This window comes from Plectrocnemia conspersa, unplaced genomic scaffold, assembly GCF_051122295.1.
Source record: "Plectrocnemia conspersa isolate PC_06_02 unplaced genomic scaffold, ASM5112229v1 ptg000002l, whole genome shotgun sequence".
Lineage (NCBI taxonomy): Eukaryota > Metazoa > Arthropoda > Insecta > Trichoptera > Polycentropodidae > Plectrocnemia > Plectrocnemia conspersa.
This window is the reverse complement of record NW_028277166.1, coordinates 20,421,246-20,443,761: the sequence shown is the minus strand read 5'-3', so window position 1 is coordinate 20,443,761 and position 22,516 is coordinate 20,421,246. Positions and strand designations below refer to the sequence as shown.

Sequence of the window (22,516 nt, the reverse complement as noted above, 5' to 3'; positions counted from 1 at the left end):
ACACAAATACATTTAATAATAACCAGTCAAGATCGATTGAACATTTCATTTCCGTAATCTTAAGTCAAAAAATGTAGTTTCGATCTTGTCTACATAAACAGTTAACAACTGGTTGACACATTCGTCACACTCCCAATTCAAAACAATGTTGTACGATGCATTGCGGATTTCACTGCTATGGGTTGTGTTGTACCTTTAGCTAGAAAAATGTAATATCAAACTATTATTTTGATTTAAAAAAAATAACGAGAAGTTTTAAGTTTAATTAAACGCCATTAGAATGTAAATATGTAAGTATGTATCCAAGCGCCAATTCAAGATTTAAAAATGCAAAAAATATTTTTTATTAAATTATTATTATAAAATTAAGATTTTCTTTGCACACATATTTTATTATCGTCTGTCTGTTTTTAGGTTGATATATACTATATATATATATATGTGCATATATCGAGATTTTTTCAACGTACTCGTTATTAATAGTTTGGATTTTCAACATTTTGCTTTCGGCCGAAAAGGAAAAAAGCAATTTTGGTCGGCCGCTAATAACTTTTGACTCTTTTAGGCAAACGTCCCAAAATAGACTTATAGCCCTAACATACATATATATACTTTTTGCAGAAAAATAAATGTATTCTATATCGAATACTCTTTATACTTTGCCTTTCAGGTGGATATATAATTTATATTATATCTAGAGTTCTAATAAAAAACCCAGCAAAATTACTAAGAAAAATGACGCAAAATATTTTTTAAATTTCTTATTAAACTAATTATGTAATAACTTATAGTTAATATAAAGACCTTACGGTATTTGAGGCCAAAGGAGTGCAACTTTGTAGTATTATAAAAACATACATATATAAATTGCCACGTGTAAATAGAGATTATATACCGCCATTAAGCGATGGAAATAAAATGGCAGGTTTCGCTGGCGAGTCGAGTTGTATTATTGTCGGTTGAGATTTTGGAAGAGCGGCTAGGATTGTATCTAGGGCATTCGAACCGGGCAGAACAGGAACCGGGTACCCGGTTACCCGCCATGTTTTTCATGGAACCGAAAACTGGGTAATTTTTGACGGGTATCCGGGTAATTTCATTTAAATAATTTTTTCCATTATTTCAAATTAAATGGAAGAGCCGAATCGGCGTTCTTAAACGACTAACGTCTTTGAACGACAAATAGGGACAGCACTTAGCGACCTATAGATTTCGAGATAAGCGAATGCATAGATAAGGATTATTTTGAAAGGATGCAGTTGTAAATAAAAATTAATTTTAATGCGTTGTAGGGTGAAAATATAACACATTAGATTCGTTAGTGTTTTTAAAATATAACTTTTTACAAAAAGAACATCACTAAAACTTTGTTTCTCTACCTACATATAATACATATAATAAATACAATCATCTAATTTCTTTTATAATTTTAATAAAATTTATTTCCTCAGTATTTTTCATGTGCCATTTATATTATTATTGCCAAATATTTGTTAAAATAAATATTTCGGTTTTGTACTGTTACACATGTATGTAGTATTATCCTACTGATGGAATGTAAAAATATTTCGATTGAGTAAAGTATTAATAATTAAATAATATATTGATTTTATTTCAACACCTTATTTAAAAAAAAAATGATATTAATTATTAAAGTAAAATTAAAAATATCACGTCATATTTAATCAAAGATTCAAATATAATAAAAATTTGACTCTTAACGGCTTACAAAAATTACCCGGAACCGAACCAGGTACCCGGTTATTTCTCGAAAAATACCCGTATAACCGAGTAATGAATTAGGCCGGGTATTTGGATGCCCTCATTGTATCTCTTGTCATCTGTACTGTTGTAGCTTCATGTCTCTTTTTCTGTGCCCAAATATCACACTTTTTTTCGTTTATTTAAAAAAAAGTACAGATTACCATTTTGGCGAACAGTAACCAAAAGGTAGCATAACAATAGTATTATGCGCAGTGTAAAATTTATTATATAGCTAGTACGTGTCCTTTCCAAACAAAGAGTATTTTTTCGGCGGTACTTATAAGTGATTAACGTCCACGTGACCACTCCATTTTCAATTATTAACACAATTGTCTGTTCATGAGATCTTTCTTCCGTTGTTGTGGCCTGACTATCGAGACGTATTTAATTTATTTTTTCATTTGTTCGAAATGGTCGTTAAAATGAAGTCATTAGATATAATAACTAATTGTGCAAGTTTTTAAAACCCCACACTTTTTTGTAATATTATTAGTGCATACTATTTTTAACAGTAACACAAGCTAGTAATGTTTATATATTATATTTATTTTAAAGAAATAGACCCTAAATTTTTAAAGAACAATTGATTTGGTTATTCACTGTCTAGTTCTAAATTCTTATTTATTTTTCTGTTTTCAGTCTCAATTTTGCAGTTAAGGTAAACCATTATAAATAAACCAAATATGTGTCATATATTGATTACAAAACTAATAAGAGTAAAAAATCTAAAGCAGTTACCATATTAACCACACATTGTAATTCTCATATTATATTTTTTTCCTAGATTATTTTGTAACGTAAATAATTGTTTAGTATTACATAGTTTACTTTGATGTACAAATAGATACATTTAACATAACTTAGATAGCAAAGATGTTTTTAACGATTTACTTTAATTTTATTTCTAGAAAAGTTCTAACAAATCAACTTAACCGTTCTCTGGATTGAATATTTTTTATAAATATTTTTTAAGGATCCATTAAACCATACATCTTATACCGTTAACAGTACATTACATTGCACGATTTAACTTAATTTAGAACTAATAATTAAACTTAACGTTAAATGGGCACATTTCAATAAAACTTAATAAAGCTAAGTAGTAAGTCGTAAATCATTTTCTTTAGCTATAGTTAAAATAATTTAAAGGATTAAAATTCGTGAAGAATAACATAAATTTATTTATAAAAACTTATTTTAATCTGTATAAATATTTATAAAAACCTTTAAAAAATACTAGTTTTTAATATATAAATTTTGTAGCAATGCAAATAGCAGTTCTTTAACTTATTTAATTTAAAAGTTTATAGCGTAACAATTATAGCGTTGTATTATTAATAGTAAGAAAGATACTAAGGTACGATATGATTTTACTGCAATTTAAGAGTTCAATTTAAAAAATAAATAATTTTAGAATTTTTGTCATAATAATCATATTTTTTAAAAATAACATATTATATATCCATACTGTTTTTATTTATAATTATGGTATATGTTAAACTATTCAATACCCCTAGGTTTAAGATGTGCTTGCAGAACTATAAATTAATCTAATATGTGGTGATATAATAGAACGTATTTTTTGTTTCAGTGGGAACAAATGGGCTTGGACAATAATGGGGTCGGCTCGAGAACAGTGGTCCGATTTGTGGGTCGTTTGGTCAGACCTTAGCTTTTAATGCCGTACATTTAATCAAGCTTGGTTCGTTATGGTTTATTTTTGCCATAAACTCGTATATTTTTTCATTACTAAAACCACGGACGTCGATGAAATCTCAGAGTGTATAATGTGAAAGCTCCGAAAGCTTTCGAAGCTTTCGCGTTAACGGCACTAGATCTGATACTACCAGTGTTCCTTTTAGATTTTTAATGCATTGCATAATTATTCCATAAATCAATATGAAAACCACTAGAGAGCTGCGGTGCATACGGTATATTCTATGTGAAATATAAAATGGCACGTAAAATATGTATAGAGCGTTGGCGAGACGTGATCGTCGGGGGTTTTCGGAGATTATGGAGGATCATGAGTAAATTAATTATCTAGCAATGTTGAAAATGGAAAACTAATTTCCATTTTGTCATTAATGCTTCATCGGTAAAATTAAACCTATTAAAAATATATACATTATTATTATATAGTATATAATAAAAATATATGCAAAAAAAGCTTAGAAATAATGGATATTTTAATTGTTTTATAAATATTATTATCATATATAAGCTTTCGAAATTGTTATTTAAATAACGTGTTTAAAATATGATACTAAGTTGACATGTTATGCAATATTATCATCGAATCACATCGTTAATAAAAATATAAATTAGTGATAATGAATTATTCGTCTCTTCGTCCCCTTCCAAGTCGTCTGCATAATTTATACTTCGCTTATCAGGTAATTTATATCTAAACGAGTCGCCGTAAATATTTACAGCAATCCATGATCACGTAATAAGTTCGGCAATACCTGACAAATTGCGAGAGAAATATTTCATTCCTGGAGTATGTGGCAATAAATTCCTCGCTCGGTTCAGTCGATTTTTAGTTAGATTTCGATAGAAATACAACCTATCAGAATTTCAGAAATGTTTAAAAATTTGTAGCCTTATTTTTCTGTATAAAAGAATTTTAAAAATACTATGAGAATATATTTTATTATATAGTTTATTAAAAGCCTGTATTGTGTCAATATTTTTCTCCAGTAATTATATTTAATTCATATGTTATTAAAATATATGGTTGCTAGATATTATAAATTATAAACTCCTTCGTATAAAATCACATAAAAGCATTAGAATCCTATAATGATTAAGTATGTTTATACATATTAATTAAGTGATTGTATTATTGCTATAATTGCAACTATTTATATTTTATAACTGACCATATAGGCTGAATAGACCTACTAATTAACCTGTCGATATATATTTTACGCAACTGATAATAAAATTTATTCCGGATTTAACCTCTGAAAGCGAGCTCATTGTTATCGATGAGAGCTTTTCGACGTTGGTATTGTCGAAAACTGGTTACAATTCAGCAAACGTTTATGTCCATTACAAAGCTAAAGAGAAACGTAGTTTTTGTGGTTTTACATAAAATGTCTTATTAGGGGTGTTTTGCGGAAGCAAATACGTGCAAAATATTATTCTGCCGCGCATACTTACATTGTGTGTTGTAAGCGCTCATGTAAACTATTATATTTAAAACTTCGAGTGAAAGTTTATTCTTAACTGCCGCAGTTAGGACAAAGTTTAAAAGACACTTATGGACTGTGTGTGGTGTAATAAAATTTTATGGTCACAACTTGATTTAATTTTTGTATGCTTAAAATTCTTTGTAAGCACGAAACATTTTTTAAAACTATATACATTGCAATTCTATGTCTGAATATGAAAGCTTTCGTGTCTAAAGCTAATACACTTATCATTGTAATAAAAATAAACAAAGCTTCAAAGCAGCTTAATATTTAACCACAATATTATTAGATTCATGCAGTTGACAGGCTGTGAACTCGAGCCTAGTTGTATAGATGTTAGCAACTCAATACAAATTTCGTCTACTTCACAGCAACTTTGGCTCGTGAGCTCACTTGTCTTGAATATGTATTATACATTTAATGGATATGTATGTATCATAGACAAGCATATACACAAACACGAATACGTAGTACATAACTTATGATATGAAATATTAAATTAAAAAAAAAAATATATAAGAAGGATTTTGATGTATAAAGTATTTAAGGGACACAAGAACTGAAAAGTTGTTTGGAACTTAAAACAGTTCACAAGAAGCATGGGGTAAAACTTGAAACGAACTTAATTTTAAACACATTGAATAGAAAAAGTATTGCATATTAATGAATTTGAATAATTTATTATAAAAATATGATAACTGTGTGTACTGTTTTGGAAAAAAATATGTGATTAATATTGCTAATAAATTAATTTTTTGGTGTAGCTTATCTTTATTTAATTTGACCAAAAACATTGATTTAATACTGTGTGAACTATTCTATAGTCATATCGTCATATAGGTCTTATTCTTAAAGCTTTACAGTATCGCTTTCATTTTATATTTCAATCAAGTTGTATAGTATAACTTCTTAAAATATATTCTTCATTTATATTTATTGAAATTTGTACTAAATTTACGGTACATGTTGTATGTAAACAAGTAATAATATTTTACCCATTTTTATCAAACAGCTGAGTGTTTGGATTTCCGGAAAACAAATCCTTTGCTACCGATGTTCCCGGAAGATTATATGTTGTCGAAGGGTAAGATAGAATTGTTTGGTTTGAAAACAAACTGAGATGTTAAAAAATATCCTATTTTATTATGTAGCTATATATATTGCCAGACGTAATCGAACGCGAGCGATCAATCATTTTCTTGCCACGGGGAAAATTCGGTGGCCTTTTGAGGAAAAACTTGTCCGCAACTTTCGAGCTGTTCGGAAACCACTAAAATAACTAAAGTCTGTCGAGCGGAAAACTCAAATATGATTTATAGTTTTGATGATGGGTTTTGGATTTTATCAATCGATATTTATAGCAAAATAAGTAAAGTTTTATTCTATAAATATTATTGAAAAATATGCATAAATCCTTTGATTAAAAAATATTGCAAAAATAAAATATGTTAGAGCTTTTGAATTTGATAATTATATTCCTATAAGAAGTTAGAGTTTGTATGTTATATATAATATATAAAAGTAATAATAATAACATCGGATCAATAAAGTCGGAATAGCGTAGTCCGTAACGTCTTAGACTAATACCCAAAACCGCGAGTTCGAGTCACAGCATCAGACTAGAATTTTTATTTATAAAAATGTGCTATTATTAAAAAAACGGCAAAACGAAATTTTTAAATCTACCATTATTGTGTATGAATTAAATAGTTATTTAGTTACGAACAGAATAAAATTATAATAAAACTAACTAGCAGATATGAGAAATTCTAGTGTATATATACCAACATAAAAATTGTTAAATTATATAAATAAATTATTTTTTAATCAATATATGGCACCGCAGCTGAAAGCCAATTTTTATTATTAGTGCAATTAAAGCAAATCCCAGCTGCTCCACAGACATCACAGCCAACAATAATACAACTCGACACGCCAGCAAATACTCTCCGACTTTCAAGACCTACATCTAGATTTTTCTATATATTTAATAATTTATATATGCTTATAAAATAAATTGTTACTAGTATTTCCAGCGTCTATTTGGCTGCAAAGTCACACTCCATCGGCTCAAAACCCGAAATCGTAAATAAAATATAATTAAATATACGCTTGTTTAATAGTTGTCAATAATTGCTATTAATTTTACATATAAACCAAGTTATCGTATGTTTATTAAAAACAGTGGTAGTCAAGCTTAATTATTATTAAATAATACTATCAAGTTAAATGTCATAGAAATGCTTATAAAAAGAGAAAAACTTTTTTTTTATAATCTTCACGATTTTTGACTCATTAAATGTTTTTATATTCTTCAATATGTATTGTTCAATTTACCCTACTCTTGCTAACTTATACTTGTCACAGCAAACGAGCCATAAGTCACAGATTTCATTCCATATTTATGATATATAAAGAGATAGATGGAGAGAGCAAAAGCGATAGGCAAATTTAATCCCATGCCCTTAATGCCATTTCTATGTTAATCCCGTCGGTTCTGAATGACGTTTTGATTACTATTGGTTCGACATTCATATATGTATGTATGTTAATACGTACATACAAACATGCCGGTTTCCAAAATGTCATTTAGACGTCGAACTTTGACTCCGCGGGGATTAAAACCTCCTAATGCCTAAATTGGAATACCACGAATGCACCGATGGCGCGGACCTGCACATCCGACGAAAGCTCTTACGTAACAATGGATGGATTTATATTATACCTACGATCCGAGATGCACATGCATACGTTATGGCAGTAATTATTTCCCTGTACGGTTTTACGGAGACCCGTCACACAAGCGCGAGTGCTTTATTGAAATATTTTCGCGGCGGTGAATTTACGACTAAATTTATTTTTTAAATAATGGTTTTTGTATTTGTCGGTCTTTAAATGCGATTTTAAATTGACAATAGTCAACGAAAGTAGAAGTTTTAATTCTTTAAAAAGTCAATTGTGTCATTTTACGTAGCTAACGCTAACGCTGTGATGCTTTTAAAAGTTTTAAAAGCTGTTTTAACCCTTGGTTGAACTTAAACCAAAGCTTTAAACTAGATTTATGATATGTATTGTTAATAAGAAAAGTTGTACATTATACTGTATAACAATTTTGCACTCAGCTTTAAATCAATTAAATATGTAATTGCCTATATAATGCAGTCAAATAAACATATTTATTATTATTGTGTGCGATTCTGGTGTTAAGCGCAAATTTATTTTAAGTGAAAATTATATAGGATTAAGTACCTATTATTCCAATACAGCAGTAAAATTTGTGCATTATTAAATAGTTATATGCTATTTCGTTTGTTAACGTGGCTCTGCATCGTAAGATCTAAAAGTTGCCTCTAAAATAGATTTTAACTCATAGAAATTTAAGGTGACAGTATTTCTAAGCCTAAGCTAGCAATGGAAACTTAGGCTATTATAAGTTTTTTTAATAAGTTTTTGCCATAGCAATAATGATAAGTAACTACAATCTTACTTCAATTTGTGCGGTACATAGGTATCGGAAAAATCGAGGCATAGAACACATATAAAAATGGAAGATACGTTACAGAAAATAAAATCTGCTTAAATCCAGACAAAATTGCGAGATAGGTTACATAAAAATCGCGCAAAAAATGTCAGTGTGGTAAAATATTATTTATTATTACTTTTTAATAACAATGACTACTCAAAAATATTACTAAACAATTTTTTTTAATATGTATGTAGCGACCACACGTTTGAAGGGATCTTTATCTCAAATTGCGTTAATTTACTGTGACAAAAATGATCACCCATCAACAAGGAAATAAAACAGTAGCGTAAAAGATTTAGACCACACACAGCCCTCGTTACGACCAGAAAAAATCCCATAGATAACACGAGTTTTGTTCTAATAGTCATTAAGAGAATATTACTCTGTTGCGAAACGGTCACGGATATAATAAATTACCGGATTCACAACATTCCGTTGCATTGCAATGACCTTGGACAATGCCCATCAAGCGAACGTCGCTTTCTACATCTATTTCTTCGTTCTAAGAAGCATCTGCAGCGATTGGCTGGATGATCACTGTATAATTGCGAATGCTCAGCAAGATTTGCAGCCCTGGATAGTTAAGCTTGGACTCTGACGAGGAGAAGGCAGCCTCCAGCAGCACTCGAAAATATCAGTAGTTTCATCCCACTTGACAGACGCGCCCCCACCGATACGACCTGAGACACAATAAAAGGAACTGCCTCCAGACACTCGCTGCAAGCACCTACAGATCCTCCCACAGACATCATTCCTGCGCCAGCTCCTCCACCACCGCTCGGAGAAAGCATCTAGCTATTCATCGTCTGACGCAATTGTAATATAAAATCTCTAACTAAATCCCACTAAGCGTCTCACTGGCTACAAAATCATCACCCCTTAGAGTTCTCAAACAATACAATTTAAGTAGCAAAAACATATTCTCTTTTTTGATATTAGTCAATAATATTGGTGAAAATCTTGTGAAAAAGTGTGTATTTTTTGCTTTATTTTATTAAATAATTTTGTAATTTTAATTCAGAGTTTTTTTATTTTTGAACTTGCTATTTCAAATTCTAAAAAAATGCACATAAATATTTTAGTGAAATTAAAAAAAAATAGATAGGCAATGAAAAAGTGGGGGTTTGAGAATCAATGGTCAACGCCGACAAAAATTACACAAGAGAGAAATCAATTTCTGTTTTGTGACTCTTTCAGCGAGTCTTTTACAACTAATTTCGATAGCGCAAATACAAAATTTCACGAGATATTACAGAAGTATATTTTTATTGTATTTCTTTAAACAGCCGTCGTGATCACTACACTGATATAATTGCTTTAATATTTATAATACTACTAACAGTTTGTGTGGTTTTTATATCTGTATTAATATACTTTATTAGTTAGCAATAAATTAATCAAAATAGTACAATTTAATTTGCATTAAAAAATATAATTTATTTTAGCATGGTATTGGTAATTGTAATTCTTATTATTTTAATTACCAACGCTTCGCATGCCGTTAACAGCAGTTGTTAATTATTTTCTAATTTCCACTCCATTAATTTTTACGGCGTACAACAACCCTCCAACTGAATTTTCCTATGCATTTTGCGTTTCACAACACAAAACCGCAAGATCACCCTATGTTAATAAAAACAGCAAAAAATTACAATTTGTTGTATTTGAGGTCGCGAATTCACCCAGTGTTATTAATCAAGACTGGTGTGAGGGTATGAGAATGAGAGTGAGAGAGAACATTAAATTTCACACGGTGAGCTGATTAATGAGCCCAGTTTCGTCTCACACCATAATAGTCGTCAGATTACAGAGACGCACCCCATCAGATATGATGGATTGTAATGTTGTCGCCGTTTTCCGCGGCGACACACACAATGAAATTTAAATCCAGAATATCGCCTTTTTATGCATGCGCACCCATTATGGTTAGGCGAAATTGAATTTCTGACTAATGACCCATTCATGGCGAGTGGGTGTATTAAATTCGAGCTGATACTTTGAGGTGCCATTGTCAAGGTTTTTTGACTTATACGTGTTGGGAGGTCAGTTGAGGTCGAGAGAGGTCTTCATAAATGCGGGGATAGGTCGTGAGATTTAAGTGTCGGCCATTTTTCCATTGTCGGATGTTGAAAGTGGAAAGATTCGAGTTTATGATTGTGGGTGATTTACGCGATGGAGGGGAAACGTGAAATTTATTTTATTTTGCGGTTACCTTCTAGAGATTAATTATTTATTGTTGTCAACGAACAAGCAATAAAAATGCAAATTGTTAAATATAGTACAATATGTAATATATATTTCCATTAGATATTAACGAGATATAGCGCAGAAGAAATGACAATATCTACGTTTAATTATTTTCCAAAAAGAATTCATAGACATTTGAATCGAGTCTAGAAACTTTCTTCGCCCACAATTTTTATTTTTATTTTTTTATTTTTTTAGATTAAATTAAGACCATCGTGGCCTAACAGGTTACCCCAATGCGCCACGATGGTCGAAAACAAATTTTAAATTTACAAAACAAAAAAAAAACGTATATATACATAAATAGAACAATACTTAAAAATAATAAACATAACAAAAAATTATAAAATATGAAAATTAAATGAGACAAACTGGATCAGCTCCTTGTAGCTAACATTAAACAGGTCAATATGTAATGCAAGCGTATTAAGGAGCCGTATGGCCACAGCTATAGGTGAGTCGGCAAGTGCCGATGTCCTAGCCCTAACTGTCATCAAAAGAGGTCTCGATCGTGATTCTCGAAAATGTTCCGGAACCCAAAACTGGAATTCCTCGAGAATAGCTGGATTGTCGACAGCACCTTTTAGTAGTTTGAAAAAATGCTTAGCGACATACAGCTTTCTGCGAGAATTCAGCGAATCATATCCCAACGCCCCTAAAAGAAAGGCGCTGGGATATAAGTACGGATAATAACCAAATGTCCTTTTGTAAAGGTATCTTAAATACCTTTTTTGAATTTTTTCCACTAAAAGGGAATATTTGGCTATTCGGGGATTCCAAATTATAGATCCCGATTCAAGAATGCTACGAACTAAGGTGTCATAGAGGATGCGAATAACTGACGGATCGTCAAAGTGAAAGGCATTCCTCATAACAAAGCCGAGCATCTTGGAAGATTTATCACAGACGTCGTGTATGTGTAGAGAGAACCTCCATTTGCTCTCGAAAGTGATTCCGAGATCTTTAATGGAAGTTTCTCTAGTCAAAATGTTACCACCGAGATGGTAGAAATAAGCTGATGGCGAACGGGATCGAGAAAATGACACAGTATGGCACTTTCCGACACTAAAGGGCAGACGGTTAACGGAAGCCCATCTCCACAGAGAGTCTAAATCACTTTGTAGAGAGAAGGAGTCCGCAACAGAACGAATGCATTTATATAATTTTAAATCATCTGCGTACAGAAGAAAACTTGAATTTTTAATTGCTGTATTTATGTCATTAATAAATAACACAAAAAGCAGAGGTCCCAGATTGGATCCTTGAGGAACCCCCGAAGGAGTAAAATATTCCTTTGACAATCGGCCACCATAGGTTACAAACTGTCTACGATTGCTTAAATAACTCGAAAATAACCGAGTTAAATTATCTGAGCAACCGAGGTTCGACAATTTTTTTAATAATAACGTATGACAAACTTTGTCAAAGGCTTTCTCAAAATCTGTATACACGACGTCAATGAACATAAAATTTTTTAAACTTAAAACTACATATTACTAATATAAAACAATTTATACAACATTATGGTATATGGTAAATTCAGAAAGTGTGTAGGCAATATTAACCAAAATAAACCAAATTTTAAAGAAAATAATAATATTAATTCTTAGTTTAAGCCAAAATAAAAAATAAAATTTCTAGATACATTTTAGCCAATAAATTAAATACTTTTGTCTAGTAATTATTCAATTACATTTTACACTAAAATCAAAGTTTTTCATATTTTCTTTGTGCAGCTTTGTTCGCTATTCTGCATAGAATTATTAAGGTAAGCTTAATAATACTTGCGACGCTTATCAATAGTGCTGACAAGTACTTAACTGCAACTGGTCGTAATAAAGACTATAAATTAAAATGCAAGTAAGCATACGAAATAATGCAACTAATAACGAAAACTATTTTTTTTAGATAGTTCTATATTTACATTAGCGTTTCTTTTAATATGCAAAACATTTATGGAATGCATTATTTAGTTCATTCTTCTCTATATAACCATATTTATTAATGTTTCTATTAACATAAAAATAAAATATTTACTCACTATCCTATTAGATTTATCACTCTTTCAGTACAATCACGATTAAATTAATTATACAATTCCAAGTAAAAATATTGTATTGATCCCAATTATAAAATATACAGCAGATTTTATTTTAACTTCCTGCCAATTCTGCTAGTCTATCATAAAATAATATTGCCAATTTATTTATTGCTTCAATAGAGCGTATTCATTTATTTTGTCATAACACAGTTTCACAGCAAACAGAATTGCACAGCTAAAAACACACTACCTATGTAATCTTATTTATACAACATAATTTAATAATAAATTAAAATATACACGGAACAGCTTCGGATTGATATAAAACATGCAAAAGAAAAACAGGCATAATAGTAAAAAAATATTCAATATATCCAGCATTTCGTTTTAATATGTTTTAACATGAAATTATTTGCATACTAAAATAATATAATCGATTGACGTTACATTATGTATGCTTGTTTTATTTTGCCAAAACAAAAATATCATATTGGCGTCATGGAACAGCTAAGTTTCGATTACATAAACAAGAGCTGGATTCTGAATTTATTTTTAAATTAAAAAGATTTTTCACTGTGTCTTAATTAAGTCCACTTAATATATTTCGCTATTACTCATAATTTTAGGCGTCATAATTATTAAAATAGACATCCATTGTTCATTCAGACACAACAGTTCCAGTTTTCAGTTTCTTGTTTCGCAAATTCCTCTGGTAAACCATCCGCAGTTAACCAAACGTATCCCACGGTCGCATTTTGTGGGATTGGGTATGGTATACTGCGGCAGTAAAATGATTTACTGCCCCGAGGACGAATATACATATGTACTACGTATTACGTGGCCGTAACGTTAATAGTAATTCGATACGAGCTGATCACATGACTGAAAACTAGCAAGAACACATCCATATACCGTACGTAGGTCCTATATCAATTTATGTGAAGTAGGTCCTATATCAATTTATCTATAAAAGCTATGTAGATTTCGTGGGCATTCGACACTATAAATTTTGCATGCGATGGACCGCAGCGGATTAACGTGTTGAAATAATTGCAATTATCGGTTAAATTATGTTTTCCGGTTAGTTCTGCCTTTTAATTTGATTTTACAACCTGTTTGGAAATTCAATAAAAATATTAAACTATTTCTTTAATGTAAAATATCACAAGTCTTCCATTGACAAATAAATAATGTCCAATAAAAGGTAAAACTGTTAATTTTTATAAATGACTTGTCTGGTAGAAAAACCTTTTAAGCATTCGAAAGTGTTTAAAAAAATACAAAGTGAAAAAAACATAAATATCTATTTCTGGTTCTTACAGAAAATTTTAAACATACATTTAACTACACATGTGAGGATCCCAAGGCATGAATATGTTTTTGAGATGAACGTAGTTACGATATATTTAACTACATAGAAAATAACTTGTATATTTATCATTTATTAATATATAATAATTAATGGATTGGATTTTGATTTGAATTTCAAAAAGCACAGCGTTTTTTGACAAAAAATATAGTTAGTAGTACATGCAATGTTAATTCTGTAATAAAGTTATTAATTTAATTTAAAAGACCGCATTTCATTAAAAACAGCTGAGCATACATAAAAAAGGTAAGCAATTGTACATTACAGTTTTTTATTATAACCCTTCAAAATTACGCTATTAAGAAAGTTTTCAAAAAAATTAATGTTATTCAATTGAAAAGTTACCATTTTCTTTTAATAAGTTACCTAAGTTTGTGGTTGAGTTTATTTAATACATATATATGTATATATTATATTAAATGAATAACATAATGTGCCCTTGAACTAAGAGTAAATTTAAAGCGACTCACAGTTGTTACGTAATTGCGAATTTATTTTTAAAACTCTAGGTCATGTAATAAAAGCACAATGTAATACAATAAATTATTCAACATTTGATATATTATGAAAAAAATATTTATGAGCTTGTGTTAATTTATAACTTATAAATACAATTTTAAGCATTTATATTGTTCTATTAATAATTGTTTCCAATATTTTTTGTAAAAAACTAAAAATATATAAAACTTGTATAACTTTACTATAGATATTTAGAATCTCGTTAGTGAAAATTATCTGTGGTTAAAATTGTAAAAATATGTTTTCAATCATTTGTCAAGTGTTAAATCCTAAAATATTACTCGCGAAAATTAGATTTGCCAGTAAAAATTACTGTAATTAGCTTTAATTACGTCTTTGTGCCACCCCCACATTATTATGGACATTCCTGATAATTGGTATTTTATATCGTCCGTGTCTTCGTGTGACATAAAAACTTCCCCCGTTGACAAATTGAACTCGTGACCTCGTTTCAAAGAGAGCTTTTATCAAGGAGCGGAATTACAATTTGCAAAGCTCCGCGCTATATGCAAATGCAAAACTTTGAACGCAAATTCTTGAGCAAATCCACAGCCACTTATTACACGATAATAATCGTGTACGATGTCACGTGTGCGAGGATCAGCGTGCGAATAATTATAGTGGTTTTATTATGTAATGGACACCTTTAGATCATTTCGAAAATGTGTATATTTTGATATTTGTACTTTTAATAAATTAAATTGTGGGGGCTAATTTATGCACTCTGGCAACACTGTTATGGCGGCGGCAAGAGCAACACATTTTTTTAACCACGACGAGAAGACGACGAACAGCGGCGCCACATCTGCCGATCTGATCCATAACATTAAAAAATAGATATACCAACTGGTTTTTAAATAATGCAACTAACTATTTTATTATATAGAAAGTTTAAAAAGATTTTCCCTAATAATATCAGACTTTATTGGATCATCAACAAGGGTATCGTCTTTTAAAATTTCTCCCAAAGCCCATTGATTCTAAAACCCATGTAGATATAGTCTATACCGACTTTTAAAAAGCATAGGGCAAAGTTTGTCAAACTTTGACCTATGCTAAAATAGTCTTGTTCGCTTTTTCTCGAGTTTGTGAGCTGTAGCATGAGTGTTTTTCTTGTTTTGGAGTACCGCAAGAATTCAATTTGGTTCCTTTTCCCTATTTGATTGAGCAACTACAAACATGTGGCAATTGGGAACTCAAAATAATTTTTAAATGCTGATGGCCTAAAAGTATTTAAAATAATTCGCACTAATTCAGATTCATTTTCTTTACAAAAAGACATAGAGTCACTGTGGAGGTAGTCAATAGACAACCATATATATTTAGTATGTACATAATATTCTTGCTATAAGGTGTTGAAAATGCTCGTTTTCGTTACGCGGAGCGCGTGTTACTTTTATTTAGTGTCGATACACGTTCAGTAAGATATGTTATTTCTCGTATAAGCAAAGTAATATTTGTTGTTATCGAAAATTCTAAAAAAAAATGTCAATAAAAATATGCTTTTACAAGGAGCATAACAAATCGTGCCGTTTTTCTAAGAAAGCAATGTTTTAATTAATTGTATACACGATTTAGCGTGTGCTCAATCATGCTATTTTGATTGCTTATTGCTGGGAGATCTCACGGACATCATCTCAGCGCCAGCTTTTCCACCACCGCTCGGAGAAAACATCTCGCAATTTATCGACTGTCGTTATTGTAATATAATCTAATAAAACTCTAACTAGATAGCTACGAAATCTCATCCCTATGGTTCTAAAACCATAAAAAATATAAAACAAATACTACCCATATTAATTTTTCACACATTTATGCAAGGAATGTTGGAATATGAATCTATAAAGTCGCGTTGGCGTGTATATCAGAAATAGTTTTTTTATGTTACTAGTAAAATTTTAAGCAACCAGAATATTCTTCTTTTTTTGTACTTCTTCATTACAAGTGCTTGCATTTACAAGTATTTTTACAGGTAACGTTTGTGAATACATAGTTCTTGACCAATTATCGGATAGTGCTTAAACATATTTATATATTTTAGCGCTTATTATATAATAATAGAAAAGTAAATTAATTCAAAGAGAATAAAATAAAAAAATAAATATCAATAAAATAATAAAAAATATATTAAAGTAGTATAAAACATAACTTATAGTTATTTATTTATTTATTATTATTATTTTGGGATAATTAAACAATATATAATATTAGAAAAGTATAAAATAAAAATAAAAAATAGGAAAATGATAAAAAGATAATAGTTTAATTATCTCAAAATAATAATAGTAATAAATAAATAACTATATGTACTTTATACATATTTATAATTTATTATTGAAAATCCATATTTTAATCTTCTTAGTTAATTAATAACTTCAGTAATATGTATCGACAGAACCTGTTTAAATGCCATGTGAACTATATTTAAGCTCTTCTCTATAGTGCACGTAACAAACTAAGTCTAGACTTGAAACTCAAAGGATTACGTTCAATTCCTACAGCAGAATCAAATTTTATTATATAAAATTTACATTATTAATTTATTAGTTTAATAAATTATGCAGTAAAGCTAAGAAAAATAATTGTTAATTAAAATTATGTAGTAGATAATTAATTATTAATAAAAACAGATGTTTTAGAAGTTTGCAGACATGGATTTTTTTAAATAAACGCTTATTACAAAATTAAGCATTCAAGAAAATACAAGTTGCTGGTTTTATACTATATAATAGTTTACAAGGGAAAATTAAAATATATAAAGTAATAGGCTTATTTTATATATTTAAATGAATAAAAAAGAGATAACTTAAAGGAAAATACAAAAAACACCAAGAAGATAAAATAAAATATTATATTTATTATTAAAAATTATATTTATTTAACTGTGGACCTAGAGCTACTAAAAAGCCATATATTGAATATTTATATATCTTGGTAAATATCTTAATATTGTTTTTTATCGCATTAGATACACAATAATTATATTATTTTATAAAAACAAGTAACTGCATTTGCATTTTGACTTTTTTCTGTTGTGAGAATTTTTTTTATAAAGGTTGTAAGTGTGCATTTTGAAATGCCTCTTTTACATGATTTCATCCTAGCACTCGAGAGAATCCAAAGTTTTCGCTTAGTTTTCAATGTTAGCTTTGAATTTATGCAAGTTTGTTATATTTAGGTTGCGATTTGAATTACAAATTTCTAAAATGTAAAATATGCCGCATAGCCTAGTCTCGGGATTCTTAAACATGCACACAGTGGAATAATATAGAATAATGCGATCCATTTAAAAACTGCATATGCATACCAAATAATACATATAAAATATATTTATTTATCTGATAATTATCTGATATGTAAGGGTTCATTGCTATTATATAATATAATACGAACGCACATATGGTACTTTCTGCCACATTAGCTATTTAAGCTTGAATGGTCTTATTAAGCCACCATTAGAAACTGTGTAATATATACAAAGTCAAAGATTAGCAATATGAATTACAGCATATGTTGCAATAATTATAGTCTATGTATAAACTAAAATGATAGTTTGACCATAAATACATGTAATATATATTTGTTGCAATTGTTTTAAGAGCTTTTGCTTCTAGTTGAAATGAAAAAATATTTATAGAATAATATATGAGATTATTAAGTAATATAAACATGACTTTGCAACCATTCCCGTGAACAAACCAAATGTGAAAGGAACAATGCTCCTCCATTTATACAATTTCGCAAAGTCTAGATATTCACTCATATCCCCAGCGAGTCGGAATGCCTGAATGTTTGATTCTATTTTACACAAAACTACACGTGTCTTCTTTCATATTTATTTGTTAAGACTAGCATAAAAAATAACAACTTTTTGACGCCTTCTCGACAACAATAGTCGGCAATAAATAAGTTTTATATATGCACGGAGATACAACTGAAAAAAAGCACGTTTTGTACGTATCCGGAATTCCATTTTCATACACATGCGAAACGTATTCCCTCGTATGAGGGATGAATATAATAACATTTTTCGGGCCTTTGTAATAAACACTCACGGGCCGGAAAAGGTGGAAAATTCTTCGGGGAGAAATAATGCGGGGTTAGTCCGTAAGTTAGGCCGCATGTATATTTGCCATTAGCTTATTATATGTTCGATTTATAAGTCAATTGTACCTTATTGATTTTCTATAAGTTATTTTTATTTTTAATATATTTATGATATAACTTTGAGATTAGTAAAATGTAGGTAAATATAAATTTAATGAATACACTATACATCTAAAGCAGTCGAAATATTTATGAACATGTCATGAAATGAACTAGTAAAATTTTCTAAAGCTATCATCTATATATTTAATAATAAAACAAAGCGTTAACGCAAAATTTACTTAGTAATTCCGGTTGATTCGATAATCAAGCTAAGTTCTAGCCGGTAATGCCGGAGAATAAATGCCTTTCTCAGTTTGCGTCTCGGGAATCTCTTTTCTCAAGTGTGTACTTTATCGTGCACTCTACAATACTAGATATCGGCGAAAAAGCATATCTTCACCTTAAGGAAGCGCCAAGAATGGAAGGAAAACTATCGATCTTGAGATGAAAAGGAAGATCATAAACGGCAATGGAGCTTGTAAAAAAGTTCAAGCAATAACATGTGGCTAGTGCATTCGACCGTTTTGGCGATCTTGAAGGGTAAAAGTAGAGTAAAAGAGGCAGTGAAAGTATCGATCAGATTTAAACTCATAATAAATAGTAGCGAAAATGCCTCATTTGTAAGATGGAATAGTTTGACAACCAGATGCAAAAAAGAATGCCAAAAAGCCTTTTAATAATTAAGGCAAGAGAAGTAAATGTATATTAATGAATTCCAATACCTCTAAAAACAGTCATGATTGGTCAATATATCACAGAGACTAAATAGGAGAATTATGATTTCTCATATCTTTGATATTATAATTTAAGCTAAAACGACGCTGTAGGTAGCTTGACATTATATGCCTTAGAAATACGCAAGAATTTATTCCTGAACTCGCTACCAGTGAGGCTCACGCTAAATTCACACAAAGTTTTTGTCAACGGTAATACTAAAAAAATATTTTTTAGTTAAAAAATATATATTATTATCTCACTAACGCGGAATTGATACATTTGATGTAACGAAATATAATTTTTATATATCGTTATTTGTACAATGTGCTTTTAATACTATAGTGGTAATAGTGCTCTGTTTTAAAATTTATCAAAACACACTACAAAACTTATAGTCTGGTCCGATAGTTTTGCCATTGGATTAAATCCGAACTCGAAACAGGCGGAGTACATATCTCACTCGGGTACGTGCTCACGAGAGCCGAACTCCTTATGAGACAATTGTGCACTCAGTTCTTGTGAATTAATCGAAAACCAGTTTACTATTAAACACCTATCCTGCTACATGCATTTGCACCGATTGCCTATTCACCTTTATCCGGACAAATACCACAAATTTCCGTTATAATGCAATTATATTTAATATCCATTATATTTAACTATGCGCATGACTACTATATAATAATAACCGTGAATATGTGGAATCTGCTAACCAAGCTATTGAGCGTAGAACATTTCATTGTACAATAAATTAATGAAAAATATTCATTCTTTAATAAAAATTGTATTCGCACCGTAAAAACATCACGTTTTGTTATAATTTATAGCACAATAACAATACGAATGATGTTTTAGTGTTACGTATAATGCAAAATCTGTGTACATAATTGTTGTGCTATAAAATATTATGATACGCAATAAGAAATATGAAATAATATAATAAAATAGGTGTAATAAAATTAATTATGTACTACAATATTATTTTATTAAAAATTATTGCCATGCAGTAAATTAAAATAATTTATTGCATCATATGTATATTAAATATGTTGATATTTATGTGTTTTTCTATACAGGTATATGCAGAAAAGTAGAGAAAATACGCATCTATAACTAATATAAATGATAGCTTGAGTTACAGAAAATTCTTGACCATGGCTGGAGCATTACAGCCGAAATATAAATGTAAATCGCGATATATATATATATATATATATATATATATATATATATATATATATATATATATATATATATATATATATATATATATTCAGATCTGAACAACCACATGCTGGGCTTTGCCCACATCGGATGTTCATATTCTCAATTTTCCCCTGAGGATGGCTGGGCGAATCTGGCCGAAACGTAGGGACCATGATTCCACACGGAATCAAAAAAGTACGCGGAGTAATCCGACTCCTAGAAATATTAACCATATATATATATATATATATATATATATATATATATATATACATTGAAATCTCGGGATTCATCGCGATTTTTGCTTACTTGTATTTTATATTTCGGCAGTAATTTTCCGGCCATGATCACGAATTATTCGCAACTGCCGCTCTTATCCTTGACCTTGTCATATATACTCGTTTCGGTGGGGCATTATTAATCACTGCTCCACGGATAGGAGCATACTGAAATTTTTTAATCGATCGATTGTATTATTGTTACAAATGTTCAATCGTTTAAACCGATATACAGCACGTTACTGATATTAATATTAAATTATTTATATTTTTTACGCGATTTCATATTTAAAAAAAAAATTGTATTTACGTGTTTTATTTGAAGGTAATAACATTCAAACCTAAGTATTTTTAACATTTAAAACCAATTTTAATCTGCGCGATGTAAAAAAAAGTGTACTCAATATAAAAATAATGTGAAAAACCTCCTGATGATGCTGAGAAAATCTTGAGAGACATCCAAAAAAGATAACGCGAGAAAACACGTTATTACAATTAAAAAAAAAAATTGTTTTAGTCGTTAGAAAAACCGTGCAAAATATTTTATTTAATTTGAAAAATTTTCCAATTGTTTATTACAAAGCATATACGTTTTATTATGAAAAAAAGAAATAAAGCAGTAAAAGATTATTGCTAGACTTCATAAATATATACTATAAAACAGAAAATATATGTGTTTGTTTGTCACAAAAACTCCTCCCGAACGGTGAACAGTAACAACGTGACATTTGCACATAGCATTTTGACTGCCATTTCTAGGTCAAACATACTATTTTCAACATTTTAAAATTAAAATTTAAGCTGCACAGTGACGTGCTGACGATGGATTACGTGCTACTGCGTAGAGATAAAAACTAAGAATATTGTGTATAGGTAAATATTAACAGTTTAATAAAAATGAATGTAATAAATAAAGAATGGACTCGAAACTAACCTGGGCGAAGCCGAATTTAATAAAGCTAGTAGTTATTATATGAAAAAAGCATTGCTTATATGAAAAAATGGATAGTTGAAAAAATCGGTTTTATAATTCTAATATATCCAAAAAATACATTTAAACTTATTTTCAATTATCTGAAAAAAAATCAGAACTTTATGCATTAATTAAATATATGAATAAGTATCTCTAAGTCGTAAGGAAGGTCGAGTTAAACTCTTGGGAGTTCGAGTGACTACTTTAAAAGCATAAAATAATAAATTTAAAATCATATTTTATTGTTTGCCATAAATACTGAAAATTCGTCTTTCAGAGTCTTTCAGTTTCTGATGAAACATGAATTAATTTTTCCATAGCATCTTTTAGAGCTTTGATTTTTTATTTTTTCCATTTCTGATATATACATAATAATTTAAAATAATAATGATCTAATTGACTTACACAGTCGGTACATATTTACTCCGATGTAACGCATTTGGCTTATGACTGCCAAATTACACAGAAAGATTAAACAAACTTTTATGAGGCTTTTACAAAAGTTTTATAATATACTGTGTGTGGCT

At 29.7% G+C, this 22,516-nt stretch overlaps 1 protein-coding gene across 10 annotated transcripts in view; it reads right to left on the bottom strand.

The window, feature by feature from the left end:
- Nucleotides 1–22,516, bottom strand: part of SK (small conductance calcium-activated potassium channel) — a 378,167-nt gene that overhangs the window by 69,102 nt on the left and 286,549 nt on the right. The window lies entirely within an intron of this gene.